This window comes from Octodon degus, unplaced genomic scaffold (assembly GCF_000260255.1).
Source record: "Octodon degus isolate 3935 unplaced genomic scaffold, OctDeg1.0 scaffold00093, whole genome shotgun sequence".
NCBI lineage: Eukaryota > Metazoa > Chordata > Mammalia > Rodentia > Octodontidae > Octodon > Octodon degus.
Window position 1 is genome coordinate 4,804,905 of NW_004524669.1, and position 12,297 is coordinate 4,817,201.

Below are 12,297 nucleotides of genomic sequence, written 5' to 3' on the forward strand. Positions count from 1 at the left end.
CTTGGTTACAGAAGATCTCTGCCTTCCTCACCCTTAGTGATCCATCCAGAAGAAGAGGTGGAGGTAGAGGTGAAGATCCAGCCACAAAGTTGTCAGCAAAGTAGGGCTGTTCACTGTCTTATGTTGTCTATCCTGGCCTTAACGATGCCCCACATCTTTCCCACTCCAAGGATGCAGGTTTTGGTTTCCTTCAGAGAACCATTTCCTGAGGTCTGTGTGGATACACAGACCTGTGTGGGGCTGACTGGGCACTCTCATAGATGACAGTAGTTTTGCTTCTCTCTACTTCTCCATCTTCCAGAGCGTTGACAACTTCTGAAAGTTTCAGGGGTCTTTCCAAGAAAGAGATTGGCCTCCAACCTGAAGTCAGTGGCAACCTTTTGCAACAAGAGAATACCAGATCTCACCAGTCTGTGGGTAGCACTGACTACAGATAAGAAGAGAGGGCCAGGGAGATAGTTCAGCAGCATAAGTGTCTGCTGGGCAAGCGCAAGGTCCTGAGTTTGATTCCCAGTATCAAAAAGAAAAAAGAAAGAAAGAAAAAAAAAGAAGAGAAATAAAAGAGATCTCTCTTTCCTACTTCCTGCACCACCCCTTATTCACTTATTAATATAAGGAATGCAAAGTCACACATGACTCCACCTGCTCCTCTTAAGGACCCAGCTCACTACCAAGTTCATATCTTTTGATATGGATTTCCAGGGTTCTCATCACTCCCCATTCCATTCTCATATCCTTCAGCTCCAAAGAATTTAAGTCTCAACTCTACTTTCCAGCCAGGAAGATCGTAACCAGAAGACCTCATCCAGGACCTACCCATTCCCTTGGCTTTGTGCAGGAGGGACAGCTACACTGAACACTAGTGCTGGCTCTCTCCCTGCCCCTGTCTCCATTCCTCCCTCCCCCTCTTTTCCCTGGTACAGAACGTGAGCCAAATAGCCAGATGCCTTCTCAGGCAGTCTCTGGGCAAGTGGTGAGACCTGTCTGGTGATTGCTAGACAGGTGCCACTCTGAAAGTCTGCACCTCCTCTGAGCCCCAAACAGCTCAAAACATGAAACAGCTCAATGCTCCATCTGTGCTTTGTGGCACAGTAGAAGACAAAAACAATAGCCACACTTACACAGGAGTGGGTGGTTCTGGATATATAAATTCATCTCATCCTGCCAACCTCATGAGATGGGTCTATTGTTATCTCCGTTTAACAGATGAGGAAAGTAATGTCCAGAGAAGGTATGAAGGATCATAAAAATACAACAAATATTTCATTTAAATTTTAAACTTTATTACAGTAAAAGGCCAATTGCTCTTAATCCCCCTCACTTTGAACATCCTTACTCTAATATTCTTGCCACTTTCTGTAGCAGTTCTGGAAGCCTATCCATGGATATCTGTACTTCATGGTCATGGTGGGGTCAACATCTTGAATGGATTTAAAACATTTATTTTTCATGGTCGTTTTGATTTGGGAAGAGCCCGAAGCTGCACAGTGCCAGATCCAGTTGAATAAGGTAGATGGAGGTTCATTGTCATGTTTTTATAGGCCGGCCTTTTTGTTAGATGGCGGGAGGCAGCAACATTCACTGTATCTTATGACATCTTATAAAGATACTCTCAAAAAAGGACTTTCCGAGAATGCTTCAGAAAGTTCCAAGAATGATGAGATAAATATGTTTGAAGCAAGGCGTTGGTATTTTGGAGAGATACTAATAGCAATGTGTATTTTTTAAGAGAATAAAATAAGTAAAAAAAAAAAACAGTAGAAATGATATCGAATTTCACTAAATAAAATTATAGGAATTCAACAATGGTTGTTATATTGTATATTATTGTATTTACTCTTTCAGTTTCTTACACTAGCGATGCAATATGATGTTTACAAGTGTGAGTCTGATTTATTTCACTTTTGAGTACGGTCTAGCTGTATCTATTTGCCTATAAAATCATCAAGTTTATTTTTATAGCTGAGTAATACTCCATTATATAAAAATACCACATCTTTTTTATCCAGTCCTCAGCTGATGGGCATGTAGGGTGTTTCCAAGATTTAATTATGATGAATTGTGTGTGAAGTGTCTGACTGAAATGCATTTTTAAATTTTAAATATCTGCTGTATATTTTGATCAAACCATGTGTCTAGTAAATGCAGAGCCTTGGTGTGAGCCCAGGTGAGGGTGGCTCCAAAAGTTCTTGCTTTTGCACTGTGGGTAGTCAGGCTGTTGGTCCACAGCCGTGACCTGGTGGAAGAAATGATTTCAGCAGAGATTCTGGTCTCCATACAGTCTGTGAAGGCAGCAAATAGGGTAGTAGATGCCACGCAGTATTTAGCGGGCCTCAGCATCTTCCAGAGACCCAGAGGGACAGGCACTTCTGTCCTGGAATGGAGACAGGGGGACAAGAATCCCCAGCCCCTCTCTGACTTCCAGAAACTAGAACGGGTCAGCTAGGACTCCCAAGCAGGCAGGCCAGCTTATAGACAACCACCAACTGCCACTCATCTCCTTTCAGCCTTATCACCCAACCTGAGACAGCCTCTTGGGACAGTCTCTTCCAGATGGCTGAAGCCCATCATTTGATACCTCAGGTGTGGTCCTGTGTTCTAGCCCAACCTTCAGCTATTTCTCCTCTCTTCTAAGCCATAACCACTTGTGGCAAAGACACCTAAACTGAGCACTACAGAACTTTGCTCAAGATGAGCCAAGGTGAGGTCTGAGGAGAGGAAGGCCTGAAAGGGGATCAGCCATCCCAAGTGTTATCTGGCATCCTTTATCCCTTGGCATGGTCTAAAATACCCAAGAACTTCACAGAGATTGACCAGCCCCGTGGACAAGGCCACTCACATAGAAAAGAAATAAACCCCATTTCATTCAGATGGGTACACAGGGCTGTCTCCCTTCTGCTGTTCTTTGAAGCAAATGGTCATTGAGTACTCACTGTGTACCTGGCATTGTGCTAGGGTTTAACATATCTTGCCTTACTTGTTACTCCAATTATCTGTAGGAGGTGAGCACTGCTGGGTTATCATCTCTGGTTTCCAAACCTCAGAACAGGATATACCTCAGCGAAGGTCACATGGCTAGTAAGAGTTAAGACTAGAATTTGAGTCTAGGTCTGGCTTCTCCTAGAGTCCATTCCCTCAGCCAGCGCACAGTGGTGACCCTGAAGGGATCTCAAAGAGCTCAGTACCCCCATGAGCTCCATGAGCTCCATGAGCAGCCTATAGAGCAAAGCCATCTCAAAAAGGACATAATTCGGGGATGCCACTGAGGTCACCAGTACTATGACACCCTCCACACAATAGCGCTTTCCAACTCTCTAGATCTGTAAGGCCTGAATGCACTCTTGTTGCCTGTCTACCTTCCCAAGCAAAGCCATGCCAAGGAGCAAACAAAAGCTCCATTCATTTGGATGCTCCCCACCCCCATCCATCCCTGCTTCCCTCCCAAAATGCCCACTTGGAAAGTCCCACCCAGTTTCACATCAGCCTGAGGGCTTGTCCTGCCCATTCTTCTCTGCCTCCTCCAGGCCAGGCCAGAGAGATAACCTCGGTATCTAGACTAGATGAGAAAAGCATTCAGCAGCCACTGATGCCTCGCAGCCAGGCAGCATGGCTTGTCTACTCCTCCTGGGCGACTGACTCCAGCCGCCAGCTGACCTGGGCATCCCCGAGGGCTAGGCCCCTTCACTCTGGCATCAGCTGTGGCCTCCTGCAGGTTGGCACACTGCCCTGAGATGAGAACAATAACACGTTATGGTCTGCAAGACCTCACACATAACATGGCTCCATTGTTCCGAGTCTGGAAAATGATCTCATGCTAACCCTGAGAACCAAGGTTATGCCTATGCCCTGCAATGCTGGGCTCTACTTTGCTCAAGAATATACAGTAGCTCCCACTCTCACCCTGTGCTCACCTCCTCATTCCTCTAGATCTCCTTTCCTCTCCACTCTTCCTCCCATCCATGTTAGACAGAACAATGGCCCCCAAGGATGTCCACATCCTTATTCCCAGAACTTGTAAGTAGGTGAGGCCGTGTGGCAAAGGGAATTAAGGCTGCAGGTGAAATGAAGTTCAATAATCAGGTGACCTTAAAATCAGGAGATTTTTCTAGATGATCTGATTGTGCCCAGCATCATCCCAGGACCCCTAAAATGTGGAACAAAGAAGTAGAAGAGGTCAGAGTGATGTCCTGGGGGGAGAACTTAAACTGCTATTGCTGGCTTTGAGGAAGGGAGGAAAGGGGCCATGGCCACAGCCTGTGGGGCCAGAGTCAGGAAACAGATGCTGTCCAGAGCACCTGTGAGTGCAGCCACCAGCACCCCGGCTTCAGCCCAGCAGCATTTATTGTGGACTCTGGCCTCCAGCTGTGGTTCTGCTTCAGCCAGAGAGTCTGCTCTTCACCTTCCACATGGAAGTCGCTTCCTCCCAACTCTGCTGTTTCTCCTACTTCTCTTCCTCTCAGCCTGCAGCTCCTCTGTCTTCTTAAATGCTGCTCCTATTTCCCTCTAAAAGCTGTCACCCTGAGGGACCACTGTCTACCACCACAGACCTCACAGAGCTGCATTTTGTCCCAGCAGCCCTGACCCTAGGTCTGGGCGCAGTGGAGAGCAGCCTTGCTGCCTGCTGGGACTCCTTGGTTGCTCTGCTCTGCCAACCCCAGCATCTCTGCATTTGGACTTTTGTCAGCTGGCCTCAGGCTGAGAGGGCCATGCCTGACTCCCACTGACCTTTCCTCCAGAGGTGCTCGGCCTGGTCAGGGCAGAGCAGGCAAGAGGTCCACTTGCAGGGGAAAACCTGGCTAACGAAGCCTGAGTCTCTCCTTACATACAACCACCACTGACATCTTACTGAGGATGTTGCCTTGGTGGACAGCTACCCCTGCTGCAACCATCAGAGTAGGTCCACCCAAAAGGAATGGGCTTCTCCATGTTTTCCTGGAACCATGGTTTTCTCACTGACAGAGAACAGGGAGCTCTGTGTATTATGATCGGGACAGGCTCCTCCCTGGCCCTAAAAGAGGCATGGCTAATAGGGTTATTTCATCATGACTTCAGCAGGCAGTGCAAGTTCCAGAGAGTCTTTGACCTGGAAACAGCTTTGGGCCTCTCAACATTCTGCCCTCCACTTCAACCTACACCCGCAGAAGGTTCCCACAGCTGGGCCCTCCCCATGGCCTCCAGGGAAATGAGCATGGTTGGGTTACATCTCTGCTATTGCAGGACACAGCCCCTAATGGCGTGGAGGTCACGGACTGAATGATGCCTTGAGTTTGCTCCCCAAAGACATCAACCAGCATGGATATTCCAACACTCAAACATCTGCTGAGACCACCAAATTGGGCCCCACCTCCAGAGTCAGCCAAGGAGACCCTCTGAAGGCCTGGAGCATCATCCATGATGCCTACTTCAGTCAGGGATCAGAGTTCTAGCTCAGGCTAACTAGTAAGTTGACCATGTTTTTCCTTCTGGTCTGCTCAGATTCAGCCTGAAACTGTTTTCCACCAACAAGAAACCTGAGATGTTCAGGCAGGATCTATATTCCAGTCCTCCTGAGAGGTATGGCAGGAGTACCTTCCATCAGCGGCCACTTCCTGCTGTCATTAATCCCTTCCCAAATGCAGATCTGGCCTCTACAAGCCTGGTGTCTCCCATCAGACACATGGCTGGACCCAAGGTGTAATGGTCAGCCAGCTACCCAGCTCCAGACCTCACCTGCCTCCAAGAGCACAACAGTTTCGTCTCCCCACCTCCTCTTGATAGAGAGTCTCACCTTATTTTCTTAGAGCACAGTGGGCACCTTCCCCAGCCCTCACTAGACACCAGCCTGGGTGCCTCTTTGTGAGCTGAAATGCATAGTTCTGCTCTGTGGAACTATACAGAAGAAAATCTATTAGCCTCTGAAGAATGTTTTCACAATGGGGCGCATTTCTTAGTCTTCCCTTCAGTGTTATAGCTTCTGACTCCCAGGAAGAATATGGTTCCATCCCCAGCTGCCTACACAGTGGCAGGTCCCTGAGCCACCCCTCTCTCAACCCTTGGGAGCTGCCTATAAGGCTATAGTAAAAAGGCTGCTGCCCTACTAGTCAGTGTTCTTAGGTCCCTCTACTATTAATACAGCCCCTCAGTATTTCCCACACTGCAAACATTTGAGTACCACTGACAGGAGCTGACCCATACCCACAAACTATCTGTACTGTTACTTCCTTCAATAGTTTTTCTTTAAATTGGCTTACCTGCTTATTAGTATAATTATTTTATAAAGAAACTGCTAACTACTAAGTTACACCTTTCATTATGTACATCAAAATAAGGCCCTATGAAACAGACTATGGTGCATGGCCTGGAGTGATCTCTTGTGCCCACAATATTTGTAATCCTTTGGGGCAGGAGCTGGAAGTGCTCCCTCCCAAGTTCCCACTCCCTTCTCCTCTCCCCAGGCCTTTGTCCTGTCTCCTTCCTGCCCATTTCTGGTTTACTTCTGAGGAGCCAAGGGGACCCTTCTTCCTCTGTTTCTTTCTCAGGCCTGATTCCCAGAACTTTGCCTTACTCTTCTCCCTCCAAGCTAGGACCCCCACCCCTACCTGCTACCCTGTCTAGCACTTAGGCAAGGAGCAGGCTGAGGGGCCAAGGTCATTACCCAGGCTGCTTTACAGCCTCCAACATCCAGCTGCCAACTGGGGTGGACAGGTACACCTGACCCACAGTCAGGGAGGTGACCGGTGAGTTTTCATAATTACATGATTGAGTGTCTGGAAACCACAAATGAGCACTTAGAAAGTCGAATTATAGTCCTTAGAGCATGAGAGGGTGAGTGCGGTGAGCAGCAGCTTCTGACAAAGAAGTCAAAACAACAGGGCACAGGCATGGTGATTGGGGGTGGGGCCTGGGCGTCCATCCCACCTGTGACAGGTAGCACCTACTAGAGATCTGCAAGGCAGGAACTTCCTGGAGAGCTTCTTAGCTCAAGGGATTTTGCTTTGTCCCTAGGTCCTGGAACCCTGCTTGGCCTGGATTATCTCTGGAGTTCATATCCAGTCCACCACGCTGAGTCCAGCTCATCCCCGCCCCCAGACCCTCCTTGAGTGTCCCACACAGATACCCCAACTTCTCTGGATGCCTAGCTGGCCTCACTACTCTGGGACTTGGTCTGTGTCTCCAGGTGCCAGATATGAGACCTCAGGGGGAAACAGGAAGTGCCTTCTCCAGCACATTGTACACTGTCAGGTGGGAGAGACTGACTAAACTGCTGCTTCCGGCTGTGACCCTGAGCGTATCTCATGGTCCCTTTGGTCCTAAATTTCCTTTTTTACATAAGATAAGAGTACAGATAGGGTTGTTGAACAGGGTTTAATTAGGAAATATCTTAAACAAACCAAATCATCTTCTGACACAAAGGAAACACTTCATATACAATAACTATTACCATCACTCCTACCTTCAAAGTTTATCTCTGTATTTATGTCCCATTATCACCTCCTCAATGGGCTCTGCATTGTCCCCCCTTCACATGCTATCCTCCTGTCCTTTGACACCCAGAGTGTGGCCCAGGTGCCTTGTCCTTCCTCAGCTGGTATCCTGACTGTGGATCCTGTACCCAGGGCTCCCATATATCTACAGGCTCAGCTCTGGGCACTCTCCACTGCCCTTTCACCATAAATGTAAAAGCAGGTTTATATGTGCATATGGATACACATTCAGGTGTTCCTCGATTTACAATGGGTTCATGTGCTCATAAACTCACTCTAAGTTGAAAATGTAAGTCAAAGTTGCATTCAATACATCTAACCTACTAAACATTATGACTTAGCAATACAATACACTGCATGGGTTGTTTGTCCTCATGGTCATGTGGGTGTTTGGGAACTGCAGCTCACAGTCCCTACTCAGCATCAGCGTGTCTGTGTTGGCCAGTTGTCCACTTCTCTGACTAAATACTCGAGACAATCGGCTTATGAGGAAGAAAGGTTTGCTTTGGCTTACAGGACTAGAGGCTTCTGTCCACAAGTTGGACAGTTACTTTGGGATCTATGGCGAGCCAGTACACGAGGCAGAAGAGCATAGAGGAGAGCCTGTTCGCATCATGGCAGCCAGGAAGCAGAGAAAGAAAGGAAGGGGCAGGAGTCTCAGCACTCCTTCAAGGGTGTGGCCTGTTGAGGCTCTGCAGTGGCCTAACTTCCAGAAGACTCTATCTCTTAAAGGCTCCACCTCCTCTCAGGAGGGCCACAAACTGGCAACCAAGGCTGGAACACACAGGCCTTTGGGAAATGTTTAAGACTGAAGCTATAACAGTATCATACAGCACTTCATTAGCCCACGAAGGGTTCAGAATTCAAAGTGCAGCTTCTACTGAATGCATATTGTTCTCATACCATTATAAACTTAAAGGGCCAGAGAGAGATAGCTCAGTGGACTAAGCACCTGCTTAGGCAAGCACAGGGACCAGGGTTTAATCCTCAGCACCACATGCTATGTCAGCCCTGTCCCTGGGTACCCTGAGCTGGCCACTGAAACTGAGCATGGTAGCCCACACCTGCAATCCCAGTGCTGGGGGAGCTGAAAACAGGAGGATCACTATGAGTCCAAGTTGCATAGTGAGGCCCTGTACCAAATACATTTTTTTAAAAAACTTGAAACATGCTAAATGGGGAACTGCTGTAATTATTATTGTTGTTGTTATTGCTATAATCATCTACCCTTTTATAAAAGAGAAGGTGAAGACACAGATGAAGGACTTTGCCAAGAGTGGCAGCCCTGCTGGAGTCAGGACCCAGAGGACGAGCACCCGCCCTTATGCAGTATCTGCAGCGTCACCCTGGCCATCCTCAGCATCACTGCTCCTGATGTTCACCAAGTCATTGCTTTTCTGCATGCTTCCCCTCCATTCTCCCTTTGATGATTTTCTACACATTGCACCACTGAAACCAATTTGATACAATTCCCATTATTTAGATGAGCACCCAGAAATTCAAATAGGTGGTGCAATCAACACTGAGACAGAGCCCAGGCTAGCCTGGAGCAGCTGAGATAAACAGAAGCACAGAAACCTTACCTGCAGCCAACTCTCCTCCCTCCAAGAACTGAACTTGCTCTACAACAGCATCTTCCCTTCTGCTAAATCATCCCTCTCTTTTATGAAACGATGACAGTAGTATATTGAAAGGCCTGCGTGTTGTTTTGGTGAAAGAAAAGATTGTCTGCTCCAGTATCAGTTTTGTAATCCTGGCCAATGTTGGCCTCAGGGTTTGTCCCAAGTGGCTAAAGGCCCTGGGTCTTGCTCTATATTTAGGTCAGGCTAGGGTAGGTGCTGAGATTCACCGATGCTACCTAGAGACAGTGAAAGACGCTCAAAGGGTAGGCTGACTGCCTCCTGTGAGTTGGGAAGATGCTTCTTCTTACTCTTAATGGAGCATAAGAGCAGCCAGACCCAGACAGCCTGGAAGTCAGGCTGGACTGGATGGGATGGTACCAAGGATCATCCTGGTCTTTTTGGCCTCAGAGGATGTAGTGCCCCTACCAATCTTCTTTTCCAAACCTGCCTTAGCCTGCCTGAGTCTCTTTGTCTAATGATCCCCTAGTGGGGGCAGGGGGGAGGGGGAGGCAGGGAGTGGTACAAGAATCTTCCCATCACCCTCCCCATCTCATCCATCTCTAGAGCAGTCTGTTGTTATGATTCATCCACCTTTTATTTGCTTGATGGATTTTTCATGACTATCAGGAGGCCCTTCTCTCCCAATTTGGCCGGCTTCCAAGACCATCAAAGATCTATTCAAACCAAAAGAACTCACATCTCTGTGAAGGCAGCTAGTTCTCTGAAAGTGCACTTTCTCATTCCTGGAATGTCCTGTGCTCCTGAGGTGACTATTGGGTGATTGTTTTCAGTTTGGAACCTTCAGCAGCTCTTCTGTCCATCCACTCGCACCAGCGATGGGCCAAGATTGTATTCTAGTCTAGAATTGAAACAATACACAGCTCAGGCAGAAACCTGGGTTTAAAGAGCTCATCTATGCTGGAGCTGGCTTTGTGACAAGGTCACATCAAATGAGGGGCCCTAGAGAACAGGGCTGCTGTGAACAGACCAACAATGAGGCACCCTCAGCCCTGGGCCTTCCCTTGGGTAACAATTAGCCTGTGGCAGGGTGATGTCATGGGTGAGCAATGGACAGGGCGTGAACCCTGTGTAGCTTCAGGGTAAGGTCAGACACAAGGCAGAACTTCCCTAAGGCCAGGATGTGAGGCCTAAGGATCCTGACCAGAGCGCTTCGGAAACACAGAGGATTCCTCTGTCAGGGACGGTTGCAGAGGCAGTAGTCCCTATACTGAGATCTGAAGAACAATGCCCAGAGGAGCCCACTCTCATCCTGAGACTCATCTTCTCTGTTCCCACTCCCACAGGATTCAGTTTGGTGCTTCTGCACTGAGAACATGCAGTAAATGAACCTTCCAACTTCTACCACCGTATAATGGCTATACCTGCCCACCATCACTTCCTCCAGCCTCTTCCTGGATCCCTCTTCTGTGAGGTTCTGCTTGGACCAACACTGTCTTCATGGCCTCAGAGCCCCAGACAAGCAGCCAGAGTGGATATGGGAGCCAAGTGCTGCCCTCCTGGCCTACTACTCTCTCCCCTGCAGTAGGCAACCCAGGGAAAGGGGAGCTGGACCAGGTCCTAAGACCCAGAGACATTGGGTTTCCGATGACAGAATGTGCCAGAAGTTCTGACAGAAAATGGGCAGGGAGCCTGCAGGGCATCAAGGAGGGTGAGAATGTGCAAAAGCATCTGGTTCCCATCCTGGGAAGCAAGACATGATGTGGAAAGAGTGTGGGTTTTGGAGAAACAGACCTCATTGAATCCAGGCTCTGAACCCTTGGATTTAGCAAGTCTTTGTCTTAGGAATGACAACACACACCTCAGAACTGTGACAGGGTGTGCCTCACCTCTGAAGGCCAGCCCCTGGGTTTCCATCCCTGCCTGGCACTCTGGGCTGAGGCATAGGAAGGGCCAAGAGGATGAGGTTTTGCGGGTGGAGGAAGGTGATGAACAGTAGTCAAGGCAGGGAAGACTTTAGCCACAGCAGTGGTTCCCAAGTACCATTTGTGACCCCTTTTATTCTCTTCACCCTCCAGAGGTGGTCTGAGGATGCCAAATTCAGTGTCTGTGACCATAACAACCCCAAGTAGCCCCAAGTAGATAGATTTCTGTGTCTCCTTAGCCCACTGTGGGACATTCTTCAGCTGGGTGTCCTAGGACAGGCTTGGTATCCACAGTGACAACCTAGAATCAGAGGCCCATGGGGAGGGAAGGTAGGCTACTGCCAGTCTTGGAGGAAAAAAAAATCTAGCTTGTGGGGCAGGAGTTTTCCCAACACCTCCCCCCTATCCTTTCAGGATGATGGCTCATCCTGCTATCAGTACCCCTCAAGCTCATCTCTAGTCTCTTCTTCCAAGATCCTACTGCATTTGTTAGAGTGCCAAGCTTTATCTTTCTGATTGAATTCAATGGCCATGCTCTATACACCAGCATCCCATCCTCTTATCTTCTTGCCCTTCTTCTCTTCACAGTCAAGTTGGATTTGTGTGCCCTGCCTCTACCACTCCTGATCAGCTCCTATTTCAGCCAAATTCTGATGAATCCAAACACTCCCATGAGCCTTTTGAGCAAAGACTTCCCAGCTACACCTGTCAGTATGTATAAAGCCTTCTTCTACATCTTTGCCTTACTTGCTCCTTCTCTAACATTCACCCCTCTTGATACTCTTCTTCTTGAGTACTCCTCGGGGACATTCCTGATCCCATGCTGGTTTCCCATCCAGTGCTCTGACCTCTCTACTGGACTTTCTTTTTCCATCTGGCTGTACTCCACAGCTCTGTCCTGGACCTTCAAATCATCCACAAATGCTGCATTGCAAATCTTAGTCCCAGACTGACCTTTTCTTGGACTGTTGAACTTCTCATTAAATTCATAAAAGTAAAAACCATATAAAAAGAGACTGGGGGGTGTGGTAGCCAGGGAGTGGGAGTCAACCCACCTAGAACCTGGGAATGGAGTGACAGGACAGAGAACAGAATCAGACACCAAAGGCCATCTCTAAAGTCACCAGACATCTCCTCTCAGGCCAGTATGGGGCAGGCTCTGCATCAGGGTTTCCACCGGCACTGCAGAGGCCTGGATGTCACCAAAGGCCCCCATTCATGAATGCCTTCAAGAAATATTTGGCCATTTTTCTTACTCATCCCCTTAAGAGACACCTTTATAGTCCTGCCCATCCAGCCTCCAAGCTGGAAACCTCAGTGCCTCCCTAG